The following is a 26,562-nucleotide window of genomic DNA, read 5'->3' on the forward strand; positions in this document are numbered from 1 at the left end:
AGGACATGGAAGCAACCTAGATGTCAATCAGCAGATGAATGGATAAGAAAGCTGTGGTACATACACACAATGGAGTATTACTCAGCCATTAAAAAGAATACATTTGAATCAGTTCTAGTGAGGTGGATGAAACTGGAGCCGATTATACAGAGTGAAGTAAGCCAGAAAGAAAAAACACCAATACAGTATACTAACACATACATATGGAATTTAGAAAGATGGTAACAATAACCCCGTATGCAAGACAGCAAAAGAGACACAGATGTATAGAACAGTCTTTTGGAGAGGGAGAGGGTGGGATGATTTGGGAGAATGGCATTGAAACATGTATAATATCATAAAAGAAATGAATTGCCAGTCTAGGTTCGATGCAGGATACAGGATGCTTGGGGCTGGTGCACTAGGATGACCCAGAGAGACGGTATGGGGAGGGGGAGGTTCAGGATGGGGAATACGTGTATATCCATGGCAGATTCATGTTGATGTATGGCAAAACCAATATAGTATTGTAAAGTAAAATAAAGTAAATAAATAAATAAATAAATAAACAATAAAATGGTAAAAAAAAAAAAAATACTGTGTGCGTATTATCACACTTACCACCTTGGATTGTAATTATCCATATGCCCATTGGATGATGTGATCCCAATGGGCAGAAACCTGACGCTTTTCCATGTCCTACAGTAAGCCTACTGTCCAACACAGAGCAGGTATTCAGCGCCTGCTTGATGAATGGATAAAGAAATCAATGAATGAACTGACAAATGAAGTGGAAGGAAAAAGGTATAAAAGCCAGATGACTCACAACATTGTATGGTGGGGGAGTTTTAGCCTCTGAATCACTTTTTCCCCAAAAGAATAGCAGTCAGAATGGCTAACTGACCACCCAAAGCCGTTAGTGTGCTGGGCACACATCCTGAGACAGCCATTGGAAAGTGGGTTTGGATCTACTTGTTAAAATGAGGATAGATTTCATTTGGGGATGTTCTCAACTGTGGAGTCATGGAATCTTAGAGAGGGATGGGTCCTTTGAGGTCACTTAAGTTGATGCTCTGAGCTGATCCAGCCAAACCCAAGAAGAGACTTTGGCTTCAAAGCAGTACTGTTAGCCATTTCAGTGGATTTGTTACTATATTAATTATTTTGAACCCAAGTTGTTTAGAAGATGAAAAAGATATTAGAAAAGAAAAATGATCCCTTAAAAGGAGGCCAAGTAAAATTGGCCACTTTTGTACATTTTTTTAATTTTTGGATTTGAAAAATGAAGACAGAATCAGAAGAAATGGAGTGTGAGCCGAAGTCAGGAAATCAAGGACTGCAGGCTCCCGCGTGTGCTTGTGTAAATCACCGGACCATACTGACTTTGCATCCCAGACAATGGAGGCTATTATACCTGCATCCCTCTCCCCAGACCTGCCTGCATTAGCTAATGCCTGTAACTGCCTTGTGCTCCCTGGAGAGTGGGTATGTGCAAAACTCAGGCTGTTGTAAATATTCCAACAACAGTGAGAAACTAACGGTCCTTTTCCATAATTTGTTGAAAATCATAAACCACATGATTTGACCCAGCCAAGTGGTGAGAAATGTCCCTTATGATTTGATTCAGCCAAGTGGTGAGAAATGCAGCTGATCATCCTTCAACTGATGGGTGAACAAATGGAAACTTGAGGATCTGGGGCTGCCTTTTACCAGAAAGAAAATTAAATGCAAAAATGCAGAACACCCAGTTTCTCTGAGCCACACCTGTGAGCTTTCCATAAAGAATATATATGTGGGGGCTTCCTTGGCAGTCCAGTGGTTGAGATTCTGCACTTCCAATGCAGGGGACACAGGTTCCATCCCTGGTCTGGGAACTAAAATCTCACATGCCACATGGCCAAATAATAATAATAATTTTAAAAATAAAAATGAATAAAAGTCTATGCAAAAAAATTATGTATTTGTTTTCTAAAAGTTTATTCAGCACCCACTACGTGCCAAGGACAGAGCAGGGCTAGGTCAAAATAAATCAAGATGATAAGTGATAGTACCTTTGAGAAGGACGACATGTGATGCGTGGGGGAGACACACAAAGAAATCAAGTCCAACAAGCTCTAGTAAAGAGGCTCTATGATAACCAAGATGCTATCTACCAATATTTCTAATTGCCCTTCTTGGCAGGGGCTAGTTGCTCTGGTCAATAAATGTTAGAAAAAAATTGTATGGGCAGAAGCATTTAGCTGCCAGTATGAGACTCCATCAGAGAAGGCAATGGCACCCCACTCCAGTACTCTTGCCTGGTAAATCCCATGGACGGAGGAGCTGGTAGGCTGCAGTCCATGGGGTCGGTAAGAGTCGAACATGACTGAGTGACTTCACTTTCACTTTTCACTTTCATGAATTGGAGAAGGAAATGGCAACCCACTCCAGTGTTCTTGCCTGGAGAATCCCAGGAACAGCAGAGCCTGGTGGGCTGCCGTCTATGGGGTCACACGGAGTCGGACACGACTGAAGCGACTTAGCAGCAGCAGCAGCAAGACTGCATGGACTTCCCTGGTAGCTCAGCTGGTAAAGAATCTGCCTGTAATGCAGGAGACCTGGGTTTGATCCCTGTGTTGGGAAGATCCCCTGGAGAAGGGATAGGCTACCGACTCCAGTATTCATGGGCTTCCCTCATTGCTCAGATGGTAAAGAATCTGCCTATAATGTGGGAGACCTGGGTTTGATCCCTCGGTTGGGAAGATCCCCTGAAGGAGGCCATGGCAACCCACTCCAGTATTCTTGCCTGAAGAAGCCCCATGGACAGAGGAGCCTGGCAGGGTATAGCGCATGGGGTTGCAAAGAGTCAGACATGACTAAGCAACTAAAAACAGCACAGCACAGCACATGAGACTCCAGAGAGTTTTCATTTGACATCTTAAGTGATTGTGGAAGGATGGGTAGCCATTATGTGCAATGCTGAGCCTTCCCTCTTCAGCTACCCAGAAGAGGCTCCCAAACTACAGCCTACTCTGCATCAACTAGAAATACGCCACTGTTCTTCTATACCTGGAAGATGTAGGAAGTGTTTGTTATCCACCTCTCCTGACTAATTCAGGTGTCTACTAAGCACTTTGAGAGTAGAGAGGGAAGTTGATGAAATGAAGGAAACATTCACAGTAGAAATGACATTTGAATCAAGTAAAACAGGAAATAGTATACGATCTGGTGCATGTGCACATATACACTGTGTATATCTGGAGGGTGTATATGCTCACTGTGAGTTTTAATTTTTAGAGATCTAGGCTACAGAGCATTGGCCGTCCCAGTAAGGAGTTTGAAATGAATCCTATGAACTAGTTTCTTCTAAAAGGTGCTGAGGATCAACATGCTTATACCAAGGGTCTTCAGGAGAGCTCTCTAATGGACAGAAATAACATTGTATCATGAAAAACATTATTCTCTTAGAATTTTTTGTTTTTAAAATTTCTAATTACATCAGATGTGATGCTCTTCACCCCACTAGGAATAACAGCCCAAGTCCTTTCGATGGGCTGCAAGGTCTGTGACTTGAGACATGAACCCTCTTCCCTCCTATGCTCGCCTTGAGCCACACGAGACTTCTTGCAGCTCTGTGTACCCCAGAACCCTCGCACTTTCCATTCTCTACATGGAATGCTCTGCCCAGTATGCCCTGTGTCTCACTCTCACTTCCTTTAAGTCTCAGCTTGTGTTTCATCTTCCCAGTTGTGCCCTCCAGACACTAGGTCCATAAAAGTATAACCCCTTTACTGACTTGCTTTTCTCAAGAGCTCTTATCACCAACTTATATCAGTCAGTTCAGTCTCTCAGTTATGTCTGACTCTTTGCCACCCCATGGACTGCAGCACACCAGGCTTCCCTGTACCTCACCAACTCCTAGAGCTTGCTCAAACTCATGTCCATCGAGTCAGTGATGCCATCCAACCATCTCATCCTCTGTCATCCCCTTCTCCTGCCTTCAATCTTTCCCAGTATCAGGGTCTTTTCCAGTGAGTCAGTTCTTCACATGAAGTGGCCAAAGTATTGGAGCTTCAGCTTCAGCATCAGCCCTTCCAATGAATATTAAGAACTGATTTCCTTTAGGATGGACTGGTTGGATCTCCTTGCAGTCCAAGGGACTCTCAAAAGACCTCTCCAACACCACAGTTCAAAAACATCAGTTCTTCAGTGCTCAGCTTTCTTTATGGTCCAACTCTCACATCCATACATGACTACTGGAAAAACCATAGCCTTGACTAGATGGACTTTTGTCAGCAAAGTAATGTCTCTGCTTTTTAATATGCTGTCTAGGTTGGTCAAAACTTTTCTTCCAAGGAGCAAGCATCTTTTAATTTCATGGCTGCAGTCACTAAGAAAAGAAAGTCTCTTACTGTTTCCATTGTTTCCCCATATATTTGCCATAAAGTCATGGGACCAGATGACATGATCTTCATTTCTTGAATGTTGAGTTTTATGTCAGCCAAAATTTTTATTGGTCTATAGTTGCTTTATATATTACAAAATTTTAAAACATTTTGTTTAGTATTTGTCTTTCCTCACTAGGATGTAAGCTCATCAGTGAAAGGGGTTTTTTGACACTTTATTCACCCCTTAATTCGCAGGACTTAGAATGAACAGCAGGTTTCAAAAAAGTTTTTTTCATTATAGTTTGCATGCTAACTCGCTTCAGTCTTGTCTGACTCTTTGAAACCCTATGGGCTGTAGCCAATCAGGCTCCTTTGTCCATAGGATTCTCCAGACAAGAATACTGGAGAGGGTTGCCATGCCCTTCTCCAGGGGCTCTTAGCAACCCAGGGATCAAACCCACGTCTTTTATGTCCCCTGCATTGGCAGGTGGGTTCTTTATCATTAGTGCCACCTGGGGAGCCCCATTTATAGTTTGGGTCCTTATAATTAGATTTATGGTATATGTTGTTATTTTTGTGTATAGTGTGAGCTAAGTTCAGTTCAGTCACTCAGTCGTGTCCAACTCTTTGCGACCCCATGAATCGCAGCACCCCAGGCCTCCCTGTTCATCACCATCTCCCGGAGTTCACTCAGACTCACGTCCATCAAGTCCGTGATGCCATCCAGCCATCTCACCCTCAGTCATCCCCTTCTCCTCCTGCCCGCAATCCCTCCCAGCATGAGTCTTTTCCAATGAGTCAACTCTTCGCATGAGGTGGCCAGAGTACTGGAGTTTCAGCTTTAGCATCATTCCTTCCAATGAAATCCCAGGGTTGATCTCCTTCAGAATGGACTGGTTGGATCTCCTTGCAGTCCAAGGGACTCTCAAGAGTCTTCTCCAACACCACAGTTCAAAAGCATCAATTCTTCGGCGCTCAGCCTTCTTCACAGTCCAACTCTCACATCCATACATGACCACAGGAAAAACCATAGCCTTGACTAGGTGGACCTTAGTCGGCAAAGTAATGTCTCTGCTTTTGAATATGCTATCTAGGTTGGTCATAACTTTTCTTTCAAGGAGTAAGCGTCTTTTAATTTCATGGCTGCAATCAACATCTGCAGTGATTTTGGAGCTCCCAAAATAAAGTCTGACACTGTTTCCACTGTTTCCCCATCTATTTCCCATGAAGTGATGGGACCAGATGCCATGATCTTCGTTTTCTGAATGTTGAGCTTTAAGCCAACTTTTTCGCTCTCCTCTTTCACTTTCATCAAGAGGCTTTTTAGCTCCTCTTCACTTTCTGCCATAAGGGTGGTATCATCTGCATATCTGAGGTTATTGACATTTCTCCCAGCAATCTTGATTCCAGCTTGTGTTTCTTCCAGTCCAGCGTTTCTCATGATGTACTCTGCAAAGAAGTTAAATAAGCAAGGGGACAATATACAGCCTTGAAGTACTCCTTTTCTTATTTGGAACCAGTCTGTTGTTCCACGTCCAGGTCTAACTGTTGCTTCTGACCTGCATACAGATTTCTCAAGAGGCAGGTTAGGTGGTCTGGTATTCCCATCTCATTCAGAATTTTCCACAGTTTATTGTGATCCACACAGTCAAAGGCTTTGGCATAGTCAATAAAGCAGAAATAGATGTTTTTCTGGAACTCTCTTGCTTTTTCCATGATCCAGCGGATGTTGGCAATTTGATCTCTGGTTCCTCTGCCTTTTCTAAAACCACCTTGGACATCAGGGAGTTCACGATTCATGTATTCCTGAAGCCTGGCTTGGAGAATTTTGAGCATTACTTTACTAGCATGTGAGATGAGCGCAATTGTGCGATAGTTTGAGCATTCTTTTGCATTGCCTTTCTTTGGAATTGGAATGAAAACTGACATTTTCCAGTCCTGTGGCCACTGCTGAGTTTTCCAAATTTGCTGGCATATTGAGTGTAGCACTTTCACAGCATCATCTTTCAGGATTTGAAACAGCTCAACTGGAATTCCATCACCTCCACTAGCTTTGTTCATAGTGATGCTTTCTAAGGCCCACTTGACTTCACATTCCAGGATGTCTGGCTCTAGATGAGTGATCCCATCATTATGATTATCTGGGTCATGAAGATCTTTTTTGTACAGTTCTTCTGTGTATTCTTGCCACCTCTTCTTAATATCTTCTGCTTCTGTTAGGTCCATACCATTTCTGTCCTTTATCGAGCCCATCCTTGCATGAAATGTTCCCTTGGTATCTCTAATTTTCTTGAAGAGATCTCTAGTCTTTCCCATTCTGTTGTTTTCCTCTATTTCTTTGCACTGATCGCTGAAGAATGCTTTCTTATCTCTTCTTGCTATTCTTTGGAACTCTGCATTCAGATACTTATATCTTTCCTTTTTTCCTTTGCATTTCACCTCTCTTCTTTTCACAGCTATTTGTAAGCCCTCCCCAGAGAGCCATTTTGCTTTTTTGCATTTCTTTTCCATGGGGATGGTCTTGATCCCTGTCTCCTGTACAATGTCATGAACCTCATTCCATAGTTCATCAGGCACTCTATCTATCAGGTCTAGGCCCTTAAATCTATTTCTCACTTTCACTATATAATCATAAGGGGTTTGATTTAGGTCATACCTGAATGGTCTAGCGGTTTTCCCTACTTTCTTCAGTTTCAGTCTGAATTTGGTAATAAGGAGCCCATGATCTGAGCCATAGTCAGCTCCTGGTCTTGTTTTTGCTGACTGTATAGAGCTTCTCCATCTTTGGCTGCATAGAATATAATCAATCTGATTTCAGTGTTGACCATCTGGTGATGTCCATGTGTAGAGTCTTCTCTTGTATTGTTGGAAGAGGGTGTTTGCTATGACCAGTGCATTTTCTTGGCAAAACTCTATTAGTCTTTGCCTTGCTTCGTTCCGCATTCCAAGGCCAAATTTGCCTGTTACTGCAGGTGTTTCTAAGCATTTTATTGTTGTTGCTGTTGTGTGTTTATTTTCACAAATGGATACTTAGTTTTTCCAGAAGACTATGCTTTCTTCTTGTGCACCCTTTTCAAAAAATCAATTGACCACAAATATGTGCATTTATTTCTGGACTCTAGTCTCTACCATTGACCTATTTATCTATTCTTATGCAAACACCACATGTATCTGATTACTGTAGCTTTATAATAAGCTTTGAGTCAGGAAGTATAGGTCTTCCAACTTTGTCCATTTATAAAGTAGTTTTGGCAACTTAGGTCCTTTGCATTTCCATACAAGTTTAAGAAGAGCAAACACTTGTTTTGTTTTGTTTTGTTTTTAAGCTCATGGAAACACTTTTTATATTATGGAAACTATCCTATATTTCTTCCTTTTTTTTTTTTTTTTTTTTTTAGTGAAAGGTCAGAATTCTACCTGACAAGAACAGGAAAGATTGTTAGTCATTTAAACAGTTATGCCTGGGGTATAAGAAGCACTAAAGAATGACTAACTCTTCTCTCCTTTCTGCACCCCGGCTTGCATCTCCTCTAGAAGTTGTGTATCAGAACATTGGCTTAGACTCGGCCTCTCTAATGTACCAAGTGGGTGATCTTAGACCAATTATTTAACCTCACTGAGCTTCGTTTCTTGTATCTGTGAAACTGACATAATAACATCTACCTCATAGGACTGTTCCACTATTAAATATTATGTGCACGGTACATAAAAAGGTCTAATGAATATTTTATGTGTGCATTAATAAATAAATGAAGAGCTAGGGATTAATCAAGCTTTATGACAGAATAAGCCAATAACATTCCATGGCTTCATGATTACAGAAACATTTGCAAGAGAAGAACTCATCTTCTGGTTTCCCACAGACATTCTTGATGAGAAATTAACCTCTCTGATTCTACCTACCTGGGTGATAGATAAAAGAGATATTCAACATTCCTCTCACAGGAGTCATGACTGAGATTTTCAGAAATCTGCTTTTCTCTTTTTTTATGTTCCAAATAAAGCTCTTTGAGCTCAGAATTGCATTTAGTCCTGGGCAAGAGAAAGCATGTTCTTTGCCCTGAGGGTTGTCAGATATAGCAAATAAAACTGCTGGAAGCTCCAGTGACCTTTGAATTTCAGATAAGCAATGAACAATTTTTTTAGTATAACTATAGTGAAAGTGAAGTCGCTCAGTCGTGTCCGATTCTCTGCGACCCCATGGACTGTAGCTTATCAGGCTCCTCTGTCCATGGGGATTTTCCAGGCAAGAGTGCTGGAGTGGATTGCCATTTCCTTCTCCAACTATGCAATATACTAAATTAGCATTTATTTGTATATATAGGATATATTAGTGTATCTTATGCAATTAGGGTATACACTTTCACTAAAATAAATAGTTCTAATTTATCTGAAATCAAGTTAATTGTGCATCCTGTATTTTATTTCGGAGAAGGCAATGGCACCCCACTCCAGTACTCTTGTCTGGAAAATCCCAAGGACAGAGGAACCTGGTAGGCTGCAGTCCATGGGGTCATGAAGAGTTGGACACAACTGAGAGACTTCCCTTTCACTTTTCACTCTGATGCATTGGAGAATGAAATGGGAATCCACTCTGGTGTTCTTGTCTGGAGAATCCCAGGGACAGGGGAGCCTCTTGTGCTGCCGTCTATGGGGTTGCACAGAGTCGGACACAACTGCAGTGACTTAGCAGCAGCAGCAGCATTGTTTTATTTGTCCTTGCTTTAGAGGGCCTTGTATAATATAAACACACATAACCCAAACAATCAAAAAACCTAGTAAAGAAATACATGGGCACCTCTATCATTTGTTACCAAAATCTTTCATCAGTGGCACAGCATAACCTGCAAACATTCTCTCTGATAATGGAACTGTTCTCACAGTGAATGCCATTCAGGCCCCAGGGAATCACCTGTCCACTCCTCTTGCTCACCTGTCCTTGAAACAATAGACAACTTTATCTAAACCCTGGGAAGGTTTATGGGTTGGGCCTCTGCCAAGGTCAGAGATGAACACTGATTCAAAGTGCTGAGAGTTTTTGAGTGACAGAAGTGTGAAGGTAAAAGACAAATTAATTAACTTTCAAAGACCTTCCTTTCAGATAGTCTAGAAGACACAGACGCTTGCAAAATTAAATACTCGTTCACATTATTGCTGGTTAACTCATTTGTAGTCCACTGAATGACTCTGGTACTCTTGCCTGGGAAATCCCATGAACGAAGGTGTCTAATAGGCTGCAGTCCCTGGGGTCACTGCTTCACTTTCACTTTTCACTTTCATGCATTGGAGAAGGAAATGGCAACCCACTGCAGTGTTCTTGCCTGGAGAATCCCAGGGATGGAGGAGCCTGGTGGGCTGCCGTCTATAGGGTCGCACAGAATCAGACACGACTGAAGCGACTTAGCCACAGCAGCAGAATGATTCTGGAAGTACTTACAAATTAGCAGGTCATCACAGCAGAATCATTCTGCAATATTCCATAACTCATATTACATTTGAACTTGTGTGCTTATAAATATACCCATGACATGCAAATATGTTGGCATCTGAAGAGACATTTAATGCTAGAAATATAATATATTTATTTTTATAAAATATTTAATAGGTTTCAAATAGTCAAAGAATTAAAAACACAGCTCTAAGTCACTTTGATTTAAAGGTTTTATATTTATGAATTATAGTCTATAATTGGCCTCAGTTTTAAAAGGTAATTTTGACTATTTTAGGAGAAAATAACTATTTGGAAATGTATATTAAAATAACTCTAAAATTTTCCACTTAATTTGTTTATAAACAAAATGTGTTTATACTTTGTTACCTTCAAATAATTACAAGGTAATTTTAACTCTATATCATTGTTACAAGTGATCATTTATAAATGATGTGAAAAATCTTGATTATAACATAGATCATAATTAAGCTGAAATAAGGCAAGAAAATAAAATGTATGTAATAATCATATAATACTTTATTATTATTTAGGTCTTTACTTACTATTCACTCATTTCCACTCATGAAAAGATCATCCATGCATGTATAATGATAATTAAATTCAGTCATATTTAATATTTTGTCCATTATTAGTCAAATAAAAATTATAACTGTACATATATTTTTAAATTTTAATGCTGTTTTGCATGGTAGATTGACAATGTTTTTCATTAAGCTGTTAATATTAAGCAGTCAGATATTCAAGGCAGGGAGGGCAGTGGGCACGATGTTTTATTGTCTCTGAAGGTAAGAAAGGGAGTAGAACCAGCAAGCTCCTTTCGCAGCTGGTTGTTGGGAAGTCGGCTCCTGACCTCTTATGAGACCTAAGACCTCTCCTGTCACAGTTTGCTGGAGGCAACGTCAAGGAGGGCGGGGAAACCATAGAATCACAGCGATGGAGACAGTGGGATGCTGAGATTCAAGGGGCAGCCTTGTCTGGGGCCTGGGAACTCTCGCGAGAATAAGGGAGAGGGAACTATGCACACGGCGCCCTGGCGGTGTGGTCCAGCACTTCCGTGATCCTGACTGAGGACAAGTCCAAGGCAGGGTGAGGGCTTGGGATGGGAAGGACAGGCGGACGGCTGCGAGAAGTCACTTAAAATAGGTACCTGACTCTATAAAGGAGCAGATTCGGGAGTGATCAAGGTCCAGAGGAGGCCTGCTCTACATAGCTGGCTGGGCAGCCGTCGACCGGCTCCATGTTACGTGATGAGGGCAAACCGGGACAGCCTCAGCTGTCCCTTACCCTGCTAACGCTTGCCAATATTCCTTCCTCCAGTGCTGGCCCTGCAGCAGGAAACCCAGGCGAGTCACCGGCAGCGCACAGGCTGGCTCTGCCCACCCTGCCTTCCCTCCTCTCCTCCCTAGCTTCATCTTCCCGCCCCCACCCTGCCCTGTGTCCCGGGTAATTCTGAGCCACCCGAGAGGGCTGCGGGTAACCCCCACGGTGCTTCACACCCACCGCGGTTCTCCTCCGGCCGTCCCCGTCTGTTTCCGGTGGACCTACACACCTTCAAGACCCAGCCTGGGGCCACCTCCCACGTGCTGTCATTCCAGGGTGATGCCCGTGGGCCTCCTGGGGTCCTGTCCAAGGAATGGACTTGTGCCCCACGGGTACCCCTTAGTATGGAACAGGTCACTCGTTGAAGGGTCTGTCCCCTCTACACAGGGAGTTCTTGAGGCTGAAGGATCCTTTCATTTTTTGTTCCCAGCATCTAGCACAGTACCAAGTACATAACCAACACTCAATGTTTGTTGCCTAATGGAACACAATCCCACTTGAACTTCACTACACCTAGTAGAAATAGACATATTATTATCTTGTTTATGGAGGTGAAAACAACAGCTTACAGAAGTTCCCTGGCCAAGGATCTCAGTCTTGAGCCTTCTGCCTTCTAAGATCACACACAGGACTTTCAGCTCCATTATGAGGGTTAAATTAAATGGCTTTCTTTTTTTAAGGAGGGTTCTGTAGCTGTGAATTCTATTTGAAGAACAAGGGAACAAGTGGTTCTCAGCTCTGAAGCTGTGAAGCAATAGTTACACACTTGGGAATGGTCCTTGAAGGATGAAGATTGTTTTTGAAACTTCCCTTTGCATAAAGTTGAGTTGGTACCATTAGCTGGGAAATAATTACAGAGCACTCAGCCCTCAAGAGTATTTATTTATTTATTTATTTTTTAAATCAGTCCTTTACAGGAAGCTGGTTTTCACCCAGGTAACTGCTGCAAAATATTTATCCATGACAGAGAAACATTCCTCACCCAATCGGAGGCATCTCTGTTGTGTGACTTCAACTGCTTCAGTCCCCTTTACTACACACCCACCATGTAATTACCTTCGATGTGAAATACATCCTGTTTCTGCTTGCTCAAACACTCCAGGTGACATTTTCTCTGACTTTCCAGAGCTCTGCTGGGAAGTCTCAGTTAGACAGGTAAAAAGGAAGTCTGACTGGCTAAGCCCCAAACCTCTGCCTCAGAGCATGTTGGGACACAGCCAAACTTATAACCTTCCCCAAAGATACATGCACACCTCATCTGAGGAGGTCTCTTGGTCCTTGAAGGAAATGGCCACTGAAGGAGGAGGTAGCTCCAGGTGAGGCAAAGAAAATAACTCCCTGGGGCTCTCACGTGTGCCTGTTCTCCAGGTGATCCTGGTTCACCTCTTCCAAAAACAGACCTGAAAATGAGCAACAACTGTCAGAACATTTAGGTGGAGCCTTACATGGCGCTAGTGGTCAAGAATCCACCTGCAATGCGGAAGACCTGGCTTTGATCCAGGTCTGTCTGATTCCAAAGCCTATAATGCCACATTGTACATTGACCTGTCAGGAGGGCTTCCCAGGTGGCTTTACTGGTAAAGAACCTGCCCGCCAATCCCTGGGTTGGGAAGATCCCTGGAGTAGGAAGTGGCAACCCACTCCAGTATTCTTGCCTGGAGAATCCCATGGACAGAGGAACCTGCCAGGCTACAGTCCATGAGGTCGCAGAGTCAGACTGGGGTGACTACCACTTTCACTTTAATAGTGATGAACCCCCAAATCTTTGTTAAGCTAATTTTCTCTCCTTTGGCACAGTATCACAAGTAGGTTAGGTGTTCTAAATAGCCAGCATCACATCCCTGCTCTGTCTCTCTGTAGTGACGTGTCCTGGCGCAGTGTGTTCAGCTCATCAAGGTTGCTTCACCATTTCTCATACGCATCTTTTATTATGTATGTGAGGATGATAGTACACACAATACCTCACAGCTACGGTGAGGGTTACTAATACAGGACATGTCAAGTACAGAGCACAAATGTCTGGCACAGAGCCGACCAGTCACCAAATATTATTTCTCTGTCCCCTCCATCCCTGGAAGCAGTAGACAGGATCCCCAAGGACCTCCTCAGAGAACAATGGCTTAATCTTCATGAAGGAACTTTGAAGATGGGCAATCAGGGAGGCTGCAAATTGATTCCCCCAAGGGCCAGGCAGGAGATGTAAATAAATGTGGGAGGAGGGGCATGACAAATAGAAGAGAGCCTGACCGTCCAGAGGGCCTCCTAGGATTATCAAAATACACAGGATCTGGTCCAGTGTTACCAGAGCTTTGATTTTTTTTTAAATGGAAGCAAGAAATCAAGGTATTTATTTGAGAGTTCCCAGTTACTAAAAGTTGAGTCAGTTAAAATAAATCAGATAATTATTACCACAGATAGATAACCAAAGAGCCCTTACCCATGTCTGCTTTACTTCATCTAATCCTAACAATTCTATAGTGTAGGCGTAAAGATCATCTCTTTGCAGATGAGCAAAATGTGGCTTTAAGATGTTTTCCCAGATCATCTATTTGTTAAGAGATGGAGTTGAGATCAGCTAAGTACCCCAAATCCAGCTCCCTTCACGCTACATAATGTCTAATTCGTAAGTGGACTTGAAGAATCCAGGGGGAATCCTAACCAACAAGTTACTGCCACCATGTCTTGTGGGCACAGATTGTTAAGAAACATTGCTTTTTAAAACAATTTTTTTTTTTCAATGTGGGCCATTTATTTTTACCGTCTGAGCTACAAGGAAGTCCTAACATGGACCATTTTTTAAAATCTTAAGTTGTTACAATATTGCTTCTGTGTTATGTTTTGCTTTTGTTTTTGGCTGCGAGGCATGTGCGATCTTAGTTCTCTGACCAGGAATCGAAACTTCATTGGAAGGCGAAGTCAACTACTGGGGCACCAGGGGAGTCCCAAGAAATATTGCTTTTATCCGGAAACAGGAAATCTTCCTCCAAGGCCCTATGGCTGGAGGCATTTTCTGCTCCACAGACTCATCAGGCTCCTAAATGTCCCCAGCCAATTAACAGAGAGAAACCTACACTTAAGAAAATTGGGGTCAATATTTGTTATGGCCTTGCAGTCCTGCAGAGTAACAGGATGTGGGAACAGAGGCAGTCATCAGCCTCAGGACATGACACACCTCCCACACACACTGCTGGCCACACCCTGGCCGGCCACCTCTCCGTCTGCTGCAAACACCGAGGTGAGGGTGGATAGCGTGATAACAAAGCCTGGGAGGCCGAGACTTGCGGGGCTGTGGTTACAGGCCATTCAGATGAGCCTTGATGCTTGTCGGAACTAAAACCTCACCAATAAATTAAAACAACAGTTACCATTTCCCATTCATCCGATTTACAAAATTTGAAAAGTTGACCGATACCAAGTGTTATTGAAGACGTGGGGCAATGGGAATTCTCACATATGGCTGACAGGAGTAGAAACCAACTCAAACATTGGAGAACATTCGGCAATATGGAAAACTCACATGGCCTGTGACCCAGTTAACCATTCTAGGTGTACACACTAAAGGAAATGTCCCTTATGTGCAGAAGGAGGTTGACTATAACATTCTGTGTGTGTGTGTGTACGTAGTTGCTTAGTCGTGTCTGACTCTTTGTGACACTTTAGAATATATATAGTGCACCAGGCTCTGCCGTCCACGGGATTTTTCAAACAAGAGTGGGTTGCCATTTCCTACTCCAGGGGATCTTCCTGGTCCAGGAATTGAACCCAAGTCTCCTGTGTCTCCTACACGGCAGGCAGATTCTTTACCTGCTGGGCCTTCGGAAAAGCCCTAACATTCTATATAATAGCCAAACATAGGGAAATTGATAGACTTTGTGGTATAGTCACACTACGAAACAATAAGCAAAAGTTGAATGAACTGGATTCATACAAACCAACATGGTACACGGTGACATCTTTGGAACATAATGTGAAGGAAACAAAGACATTCATAGGATGATAAATATAACACGCCGCCATCTCTGCAAATGTTTTAAATATATACTATTATGTTAAGTAGGGAAAACAAAGAGACATGCTCAATTCATGATGACAGCGACTGACATCTAAGGAAAGAGGGAATGGAACAATGGGACTGGGAAGGGGAACAGAAGGGGCTTTGGCTTCTCCGAAGCACGTATGGTAAGACGTGGACATCTGCTGTGTCTGGCTAGCGGGCACCGGGTGTGTGTTATATTCTCTGTTGTTTCTGACTTGCACACTTTTCATCCACAATAAAAATGGCATCATGAAGAAGCACTGCCCTGGGAAGCTGCCTGCCTCAGCCCCTTGGCTGTGGCACCGAGGAGTCTCACCACCGTCATGTCGCTGGAGTGGCCTTCTCTCCCCTGAGGGCAGAACATGCAGTCCATCCACTGGAAGAGACCTCAGCAAATTGGTCTCTTGGATCTAATCTAAATCTGGGGCCAGGCATCCAGTGCAAGTCAAAGGTGACTCATGATTTTAAAAGCAGGATGGGGCTTCCCTGGTGGTCCAGAGGTTAAGACCCTGTGTCTCCACTGCAGAGGGTACGAGTTAGATCTCTGATCTGGGAACTAAGATCCCACGTGCCATGCAGTGCAGCCAAAACAAGAACAAAATAAATAAATAAAGGGAAGATTGTCTAGGAGGGCACAATATTGCCAGCCAAACGTTTCCTAGCCTTAAATTGCCGAGAGAAAGAATGAAGCTTCCTGATAGGCTGTGTGTGCATGGTAAGTCGATTCAGTCGTGTCCAACTCTTTGTGACCCTATGAATTGTGGCTGGCCAGGCTTCTCTTTCTATGTGATTCTCCAGGCAAGAACGCTGGAGTGGATTGCCATTCCCTCGTCCAGAGGATCTTCTGAACCCAGGGATTGAACGTGTGTCTCATGTTTCCTGCATTGGCGGAGGGTTCTTTACCAGTAGCACCACCTGGGAAGCCCTCCTGACAGGTCAAGGTACAGTGAAACCTAATGTGGCATTCATTATAGGCTTTGGAATCAGACAGACCTGGATCATAATTCCAGTGTCACTATTTATAAGTTGTGAGTCATTTTGCAGAGTAACCTGTCTGCATCTCGGCCTGCTTTTCTGTAAAAGTGGGCAAAAGAAGACTTGCATCTTGGGGTCTGTTGAAAGAATTAAATGAATAAAGAAGGCACATCCTTATTCATTCCTTGGATACAGTAGACACTCAGAACATGACCATATTTCATCAACTCTGTCATACAGTTTCTCTCGGTTTAAAAGCTCTGAAAGCAGGGCCTGCTTTCAATCGTTAACATCTTGAAATTGTAATTGGTGGTATTTTGTGTTATTTCTTAGAGGAAACAACATAGAGACACGTCTTGGAAGCAATGGGATCTTAGAGTCTATTAAATATGGTGGTTCCTGATCTTCCTCTTTCAAATAGTAACTGTGTGTAAATCAAGATATACCAGTTAACATTATTAGGCTATTTCTGAATATGTCTTGTCAAACCTAAAGGAAAGCACTAAAATAAGAACTTACCTCATTCTAATCCATCATCTTAGTCTCCTTAGGATAAAAATGGGGCTCCCTCCTGTATCCCCCAGATCAATCACTGTACCTTCAATGCGCTTTCTGTTTGTCCTGCAGGGCTGCTGGGAGAGAGAGAGGCATTTCAGAAGAAAATATTAAGTGCGCAGTAACAGCTGTAAACAAGCTCCGAGCTCATCTCCTTGCTTACTAAACAACAGAACTATTTGCTGAGCATTTCTAAAAGATAAGAGGAAGTTTGGAACCAGTAAAAAAGGTGAAAGGGAAAAGGTGTAAATCCCTGGAAAAAGTATTATATCTAATAAGAGGATATTTTATAGTTTAAATTTTTCAAAGATTTTTCATCTATTTTATTTTAAAGTAATCGTCACAACCACGTCATGATTTAAGAGAATAAATATTATTATATTATCCTTGTTTTACAAGTCAGACAAATGAGGCTTGGGGATAAGAGGTGGGTTGAGATCATACAGCTGAAGGAAATAGAAGAATCTAAATATTTGAATTTTCAGTCAAACTTTCCTTTTTTAATTTTTAAACCATTTTTTTAAAATTGAAGTATAGTTAACCCACAATGGTGTGTCAGTTACAGGCAAACAAAGTGACTCGGCTGCATATATATCTGTTTGCATGTGGATATACATATATACACACACACATATTCTTTTTCAGATTCCCCTCCATTACAGGTTATTACGAGATATTGAATATAGTTCCCTGTGCTCTACAGCGGGTCCTTGTTATTTCTTTTTCACACACTGTAGTGTGTGTGTATCTTCAGTTCCTAAGTCATGTCCAACACTTTGCAACCCCATAGACTATAGCCCCCAGGGGACTTTCCAATCAAGAATACTGGAGAGGGTTGTCATTTCTTACTCCAGGGGATCTTCCCAACCCAGGGGTCAAACCCACGTCTCTTGGGTCTCCTGCATTGGCAGGCAGATTCTTTACCACTGTGGCACCTGGGAAGCCCTACCTAGGTAGTGTGTATATGTTCATCCCAAACACCTAACCTATCTTTGCCCCTTTGGTAATCATAAATTTGTTCTCTATATCTGTGAGTCTGTTCCCCTTTTTTGCAAATAAATTCATTTGTATCATATTTTAGAGTCCACATAAAAGTGATATCATATGATATTTGTCTTTTCTTCTTGGTTCCTCTAACAGTGACCTGGAAGAAATCACAAGATTTTATTTTGTGGTCTGTTATAACAAGCTAGCATGCCAGATAATTTATTAGATTTCTTGCTTTTCTTTTTTAAATTTTTATTTTTACTTTATTTTACTTTACAATACTGTATTGGTTTTGCCATACATTGACATGAATCCACCACGGGTGTACATGAGTTTCCAATCCTGAACCCCCCTCCCGATTTCTTGCTTTTCTGATCACTGTTTGAAACTATTTCATAAAAAAAAATACCAGCAACTCAACTACTATCTTTTTCTTCCTTTCCATCTTATGAACCCATACAATCATTTTTTAAAAAGAACATTTGACATTTTGTCATGATAGCAAAAGCCAATGTATTCACTGCCTTCACATCCCAGCCTGGCAATTTGCCCGTGTCTTCTGGCATATTCTGATGAAATCACTGCTCAACTTACAGTGTACTTCCTCACAGCCCTGAAAGAATTCCCCTACCCATTAATCTGTAGTTGTATTCATCCAAGATGTCAGCTTGATAGCTTATTTTCCATCCTGTCTAACTCACTAGTAACACGATCTGGGAACCAACACATCGAAATGGAAATTCCTCCTAGAAAATGCAGCCATAAACACGTGTGAAGCTTATCATATGGTAGATTTTTTTAAATATAGTTCAGAAGGATTAGGATATACATAATCAAGAATGCATCTGTGTTTTTATTTTCAAACAGGGAAAGTGAGATCACAGAGTTCTTTGATGTGTGATTTTGATCTTCAGAAAGTTTGTTATTATGACCCGTTGCTGATCAATCTCCCACTTTTTCACATCCTGGAAGGACACAAGATGGATTTGTTTTCTATGAAAACTCCAGCCAAAACAGCTGGTTAATAATCATAATATTCTCTTAGAGCAAAGGACATTGTCTCCAGCTCTTCTGGCTGAACCTCAGTATGTTTGAAAGAGCACATCCTGTTTCAGACCCAGAGGGTGAGGGAGTGGGGGAAGAGTCAAGGAGAACTATGAGAATGAAAATATGGGTAACTAAGAATGGAGCCCACCACCAGCAGTAGTAGAGTGGAGTAGCAGCAAAGGTTTGGGGAGACATTAGGATTGTGGTTATATATTCCATTTTAGGCATAGAGATTTAGGTGACGATAAACTATCCAAGTGGAAACACCTTGCAAACTGGGAAAAAAAGATAAGAACAAAATACAAAACTGGGGCTAAGACTGGAATTTATCTTCATTCAGTAATCACACCTCACTATGGAAAAATAACACCTCGTTATAACTACACGATAAGTCGGGCTAAGTCATGCCTGACTCTATTGCCACTCCAAGGACTGTAACCACCAGGCACCTCTGTTCATGAAGCGAATACTGGAATGGGTTGCCATTTCCTTCTCCAGGAAATCTTCCCAACCCAGGGATTGAACCCGTGTCTCCTGCATTGGCAGGCAGATTCTTTATCACCGAGCTACAAGGGAAGCCCTACCCTGTGTCTACAAACACATTCATTGTTGAAGTCTTAGAACAAGCCTGCAAAGCGGGTATCATAACAATTGCCATTTTTTCAGATCCAGAATCTGAGGCAGGGTTTAAGGGACATGGCCAAGTTTCCAGGTGAGCTGTTCCCGAGGCCACGTCCCTAACCACCCTAACATCTCCCAACAGAGCGTTACAGATCAAAATGCACCCGGACACCCTAGCCCATGCGTAATCCCCATGGCAACCCTAGAAAGGAAGTACTGTTATGTTTATTTTTACAGATGAGCTCACCAAGGCCTTTCTGGGTGGTAAAGTTCCAGAACTCAACCCCACGTCTTCTGACTCCTTTCTGCTCCACCACAGCTGCCCCTGAAAGCTCACGAGCCCCTGCTTTAGGCAGGTAGCATGGACTGTGGATAGAAGAAAGGAAAACCCCACACGTGTTGAGGAGGAAAGGGGAGGTCATGATAAGGAACGAGAACTCAGAAAAACAGAAGTCCAGAGAGCTCACATCAGATATTTTTCCTTCTAGGAACAGTCTCACCAAATTAAGACTGACCACCTTCTGTGGGCAAAGTGCTATGTTTGGTGCTTAAAGAAAGCTAGTTCCAGGGCAGATGCAATAGTAAACACTTCAGAGAAGACCTGATTCTTGTCTTTGATGAGCCTATAATCTCATTAGAGAGTAAATCAGACATTAAACACAGACAATGGCTGGCCCCCATCAGATGAATGGGACCAAAAAGCACCTGAGGGCTGCAGAAGAGGCAAAAGCTACAGGTCACGTTGTCAGCTAAGGCTTCCTGAGGGAAGATGGCACCTGAGCATTCTAGTAGAATCATTTTGTGCTCTTGTTCCTATTATTTTTAAGCACATCTGCACATTTATCTTGATATTCTGAAGCAAGATGGGAGAAAATGAGTTCAAATCCTTTCTTCCTTCCTACCTATCTTCCAAAACTAAAAAATGATGACAACTTCTCTAACCAGAAGACTGAGATGGCTTGCTTAAGTGCCTGCTTCAGTTCTAGTAGCTATCCTGTGCTGTGCTAAATCGTTTCAGTTGTGTCTGACTCTTTGTGACCCTATGGGCTATAGCCTGTCAGGCTCCTCTGTTTACCCTGGGCCAAGAAAATAGGTGTTATTTACACTGTCACCCCAAAGGCATTGGAAAGTGCTCTGAATACACCCAAGGATCCACCCTCTAGCTGTTAACTAGGTCAACGGTCCCTTGAGGAAATAATCTCCCTTTTAGAATTCAGCTGGCTCTGCCTATAGTTAAAGACACATAAACCATCTGATTCCTGATTCCTAGAAGCAACTAACCCAGTGTGAGCATTTATAAAATAAAGGAATCTCAAAAATCTGATATTTAACCATGAACCCCAAGCCATAAATCTCTGTAAGTCCAGTTGTGTCAAAATAGAAGCCTAAGATAAACTCTAGAGGTTTAACAAGCCCCTTTCCTCTTGATGTGGTATCCCATTTCTGCTATTGAGTTGGATTCTTAGACATTGCGTCAATTAAAGGGAATTATATGAGGCACATAGAATAGGCAGATTTGTGAAGATAAGAGGTCGGAGGAGAGGCAAATGGGGTGCTTGTGTTTAATGGGTACATATGGAGTTTTGGTTTGGGAGGATGAGAATGTTCTGGAGATGAATAGTGGTGATGGTCACACAGCAGTGTGAATGTACTTAATGCCTCAGAACTGTGCATTTTAAAATGGTTAAAATGGTGAATTTTATGTTCTATATATTTTATCACAATTTTAAAAAAGGAAGATAGGGAACTTGTTTTAAAACACATTATTGTCATTTGCAGCAAGATAGACAGACCTGGAGATTATCATACTAAGTGAAGTAAGTCAGACAGAGAAAGACAAATATCTGATAACACTTAAATGTGGAATCTAAAATATGATACAAGTGAACTTATTTACAAAGCATAAACAGACTCACAGACATAGAAAACAAACATGGTTACCAAAGGGGAAGGTGGGAGAATAAATTAGAAGTAGGGAATTAGCAGATACAAACTACTATATATAAAAGAGATAAACAACAAGGCCCTACTGCATAGCACAGGGAACTATATAAAACATCTTGTAATAACCTATAATGGAAAAGAATCTGAAAAAGAGTATATATGTGTGTACATAACTGAATCACTTTTCTGTACACTGAAAACTAACACAACATTGCAAATCCACTATAATTCCATTTCTTTAATGTTCTTTAAAAAAATGAAGAATTAAAATCTTCTAGGAGCAATGACCAGGGCAATTGCCAACTTTTAAGGACAAGCCCGTTTCTAGTAAGCTATTTGAAAAGTACCATGAGAGAAGGGAAAGGAGAAAACAGAGCTTTTAAAGAGGACACAAAGGAACGTCACACTGTCTGCTAGGAGCCATAGTATGAGTGATTCAGGTGAACCGTGGCTGTTTCCTGGATTATTTAAGGGAAGATTCAGTCACCAGATGGCTCGTTCCACAATCTGATAGAAGCGTGCTGGGGCTTTGAGCCAACTGTTATCCGTTTAAGGATGCTAAGACTTCAAAACTGTGTTTCAGTTCCTAAAGAGGCAAATTCATGGAGACAGAAATAGAATAGAGGTTACCAAGGGCTGGGGAAAGGGTGGGGGAGCTTAGTGGGTATAGAGTTTCCATTTGGGATGATAAGAAAATTCTAGAAACAGTGGTGATATTTAATGCCACTGAATTGTACACTTTAAAATGGTTAACATTTACGCTATGTGTTAAATAAAACATTTTTACATTATATGTTCAGTTTTACATATTTTCTATCACACACACACCAAAACCTAGAACATCTCCACCACTTGAAATAGAAATGAAGAAAAGAAAGTGAATCCTAAGGGAAACGACTAATACCTGGTAGACACTAGCAGTGGGAGGGGAATGACACTGCTGGGCTGTGCTAAGTCGCTTCAGTCGTGTCCCACTTTTGGTCACCCTATGGACTGGGAATCACACTACATTTCACCAAATGGGCTGTTGCAGTCATGAGGCAGCATTTAGCCAGTCGACTCTACAGACAGCTATCCCAGGTCTTTGGCTGGTGAGGTCTTATTCAGCCAGAAGTTTTCCAAATGGCCCGTCCCTCTTTCTCTGGCCTCCTCCCTCCATCTTCCCCCTCCTTCTAAACTATTCAGAGCTCTAACTGGTCATTTTCTTCCTTTTATATTGGCAACCGCCTACACTGGATAAACAAAATACACAGGATGGAGGGGGTGGGTGAGGCGGAAGCACATTTCAGAGTTAGGAAAACAAATAGCCAACGAAGCAGGAGAGACCACAGTCTGACTGAGACAAGTTCAGCTGTGGAAAGAAGTGTCAGACGAGGCAATTGTTTCCAGATCTCCACAAGCAGGGGATGGGAGAGAGCAAACCATCCCATTTATGGGAGTGAGTTCACATGGGGTGCAGTCAAAGTCAAGGAAATGGAGGGAGAGAAACAAAGAGGAGAGTCAAGGTCCCTTCTCATTAAGTTGTCAGTGAGAAAGCCAACTCTGTAATAAAGCTTGCTGGGTACTGATTAGACTCTGTGGGTTTGGACAGGAGAGGAAGAAGAATCAAACACCAGTCATGACATAACACCTTCCCCCTGGCTCTTGCTGGAGCAGAACCAAAAGAGTTGGACCAAACTAAGCTCAGAAGCCACAAAGCCACACAGCTGCCATAGGCCACCCGGGTATGAGCATCTCAGGAGGGATGAAGGAAGCCGGGGGAGACTGGGATCATGGGAAGGTGAACAGGCTGCTCCTTGGCATTCATGTTTTGCTATAGTTGGAGTTCATTAAGGCCTTGTTTTCTCATTCAGACTAGCCGACCTGCGGAATGAGCTAGATGAATTGCTTGTTAGTAGAGGCTTCCCTTGTGGTAGATAACAGTATGAAAATTCAAAAATTTCCTATTGCATGGAGTCCAAACGTTGAATGTGCATTCAGGCAATACTATTTTGATACAGGACAATATTACCCATTCCAAGTCCATGGGCCTGAATGTCCATGCCATTGATGTGTCTACAGTACAATAGAACACGGTGGGAAATGCTGAAGAGAGGGGATCAGAGAAAGAGGAAACAGATCGTACAAATATGAACCAAGAGAACACACTCATGGAATATCAAATATGACAAAGAAAAAACACAGAAAAGTAGCACCATGCCACTAAACGAACAACAACAAAAAAAGACAACGTCTGGATGGACTGAACTGTGGAAATGTCCCAGAGAACTGGGCTCACCGGGAAAAGAGGGAGCTTTTGTTATTAAAACAGCAATGCTAATATTAACCAGAATGAATCTGAAAGAAGAATATTTCCGTTCCTTCAGAGCAAAGGAACAAAAAACCCTCCGTCGAACCAATCATGTTTCCATTCCTTCTAGACTTTGCTCCTTTCACTGCCAAAGTCTTGTGTACGATTTCTACTCATGAATGATATTCGTGCCTGTGTGTGCTCAGTCAGTCGTGTCCGACTCTTTACAACCTCATGGACTGCAGCCCACCAGGCTCCTCTGTCCATGGAATTTTCCAGGCAAGAATACTGGAGCAGGTTACTATTTCTTTCTCCAGGGGATCTTCTTGACCCAGGAATTGAACATAAGTCTCCTGCATTGGCAGACAGCTTCTATACTACAGAGCCTCCTGGGAAGCATTAGCTGAGTTAAAATAATGAAATGTATTTTAACTATATGTCCTACACAGTACCAAGTGATAGAGAAAGCAAAAAAAAAAAAAAAGAGCCCCCCTCTCTCTCCACACTCACACACACTCAAATTCATTGAGTACAGGTTTTGCATATGAAAATGATCATTCTCAGTTACCAAGCAACCATCTCTATGAATTTTTCTCTTTTGACATTTGTTTTGCATCACCTTTAAAGGAGGAGCTGGACTGAATAGCTCTCAAGGTCCTTTTCAACCCTGAAGTCCCCTGAGTCCGTACAGGAGGTGGGCTCAGGAATTGTTCAGTGGGGAGCTCTGACAAAGCAGAGAGGGGCTGGCAAGCCCCTCAGGTTCAGCAACCTGAACCCTTAGCAGGGGCCACCGCTGGTATATAAGTGACAACCCTCTGGCAAAATCACGTCTGTCACAGTGGGCCATGCTGGTGCCAAGGAGACAGAGCTGGGGATAGAAGCCATGTATGCTTCAGGTTTTCTCAATTCTGTAAAAACGCTATGCAAGCAAAATTTCAAGACACATTCCTATAATCCAAAATGATAGGTACACCCGTATTTTCATAGCAGCACTATTCATAATAGCCAAGACATGGAAACAACCTAAATGTCCATCAAAGGATGAATGGATAAAGATGGGCTACATGTATACAATGGGATACTGCTCAGCCATAAAAAAGGAAGAAAGCAGGCCGTTTGCAGTGACGTGAATGGACTGGGAGACGATCACACTCAGTGAAGTGAGTCAGAAAGACAGACACCATATCCTTTCATGTACATTTGGAACCTAGAACGTGACACAAATGAATTTATCTACAAAACAGACTCACAGACGTAGAGACTAGACTTGTGGTTGCCAAGGGGGAGGGGGAACGGGGAAGGGATGGACTGGGGGTTTGGGATTAGCCAACGCAAACTGTTATATACAGAATGAATAAATGAGATCCTACTGTATAGCACAAGGAACTATATTCAATATCCTGTGACAAACCATAATGGGAAAAAATATGAAAAAGAACATATGTATATATATATATATATATATATATATATATAACTGAATCACTTTGCTATACAGCAGAAATCAATACAACACTGTATTAGTAAATCAACTAGGGACTTCCCTGGTAGGCCAGTGATTAAGAATTTATCTTGCAATGCCGAAGACTTGGGTTCGATTCCTGGTCAGGGAACTGAGATCCCACACGCCATGGAGCGACTAATCTGTATGACACAACCACTGAGCCCACGTGCTCCAGAGCCCACATGGTACAACTAAGACACTCTGCAGCCAAATAAGTAAATAAACTGTACTTCAGTAAAATAATTTTTTTCAAAAAGGTACATTCCTACCACGGTCCCCTCTTCCCCACTTGTAACCAGATTGTTGACCCTGAGGTCCTTTATTTCTGGGAATCTTGTCACAGCCACCATCTGCGTGCTCGCTTCTCAGCTATAAACCTGGGATAATGATGACGTTGACCTGGTGTGGGGGTTGACAGATCAAGCTTGGTAAAATATCTTGGAAAATAGACAAAAGAACAGGACCTACTTCCCAGGAAGAATTCAGTGTTTCCATGGGCCTGACCCGTACTGGATGCGGTGACACTTGTCACTCTTTGGCAGTATTTTGTCCTTCTTGGACAAAGGGCTCTGGAGTATAAGGCGGGGTTGAACCACACACCCTCTCAATATTATGCTCAGAGGAATTCCTGGGAATCAGTCTGGTGAGGAGGCTTGCCAACTGCTCTGAGTCACTTCCTTTCTTCCCATGGATTGGCTCTTTCCTGATTTCTGCTTCTACGTGAAAAGGGTGTTCAAGTGTGTTGGGGAGTGATACCATGGCTCTGGTCCAGGCGTGTGTTTCCAGGTGACGTGAGGGGACTGACGCTTCTAGGTGACCAGGAGGGGCTCCCTTCAAAGCTTCCTCTTCCTCTTCCCTCACCTATTTTTGCCTCATCCCGGCTCAGATTTCACTGTGATATTCAACAGCCTTGGGGCAGCCCCTGCCTAGTACTCAGTTCCACCCAGATGAATGTGGAAACCAGAATGGCCCAGAGCTTTCCACATGCAAAGTCACCCGGGGACGTTGTGTGATTCAAACGCTACTGTGGTTTCAGTGCAAACAGTTTCATCTGAATGCCTGAGCTTTCTGCGGATGGTTTACTAATCCATACCCATATCATTGCCAATAAGCTCTTAATGAAATCCTTTTTAGGTATATTAGATGTGACAAGTTTTCAGAAGCTGGGAATCTTGGTTGAATGTGCTGACATTCAGAAAGGCCGAGAGCATTCTTCATCATCCGCAAAGCTCCTCTGAAGCAACTGTGTGATGACATTATTGAAAGGACTGGATTTGGGGGGAAAAAAAAAATTCAATGTGACAGACAGATAAAAATAACAACTATAATAAGGAGTGAGTGACCCAAACCAGTAAAACATGTATATTATTCTAAATGGTGATATAACTTTGAATTTAAATCAAAGGAAACTAACATAAGCAATGAAAACAGGGGCTTACTGTTATCTATAGATGGCTGGGTTACAGTTTGGAGTATGAACTTGCT

This window comes from Ovis aries, chromosome 10 (genome assembly GCF_016772045.2).
Source record: "Ovis aries strain OAR_USU_Benz2616 breed Rambouillet chromosome 10, ARS-UI_Ramb_v3.0, whole genome shotgun sequence".
Classification (NCBI taxonomy): domain Eukaryota; kingdom Metazoa; phylum Chordata; class Mammalia; order Artiodactyla; family Bovidae; genus Ovis; species Ovis aries.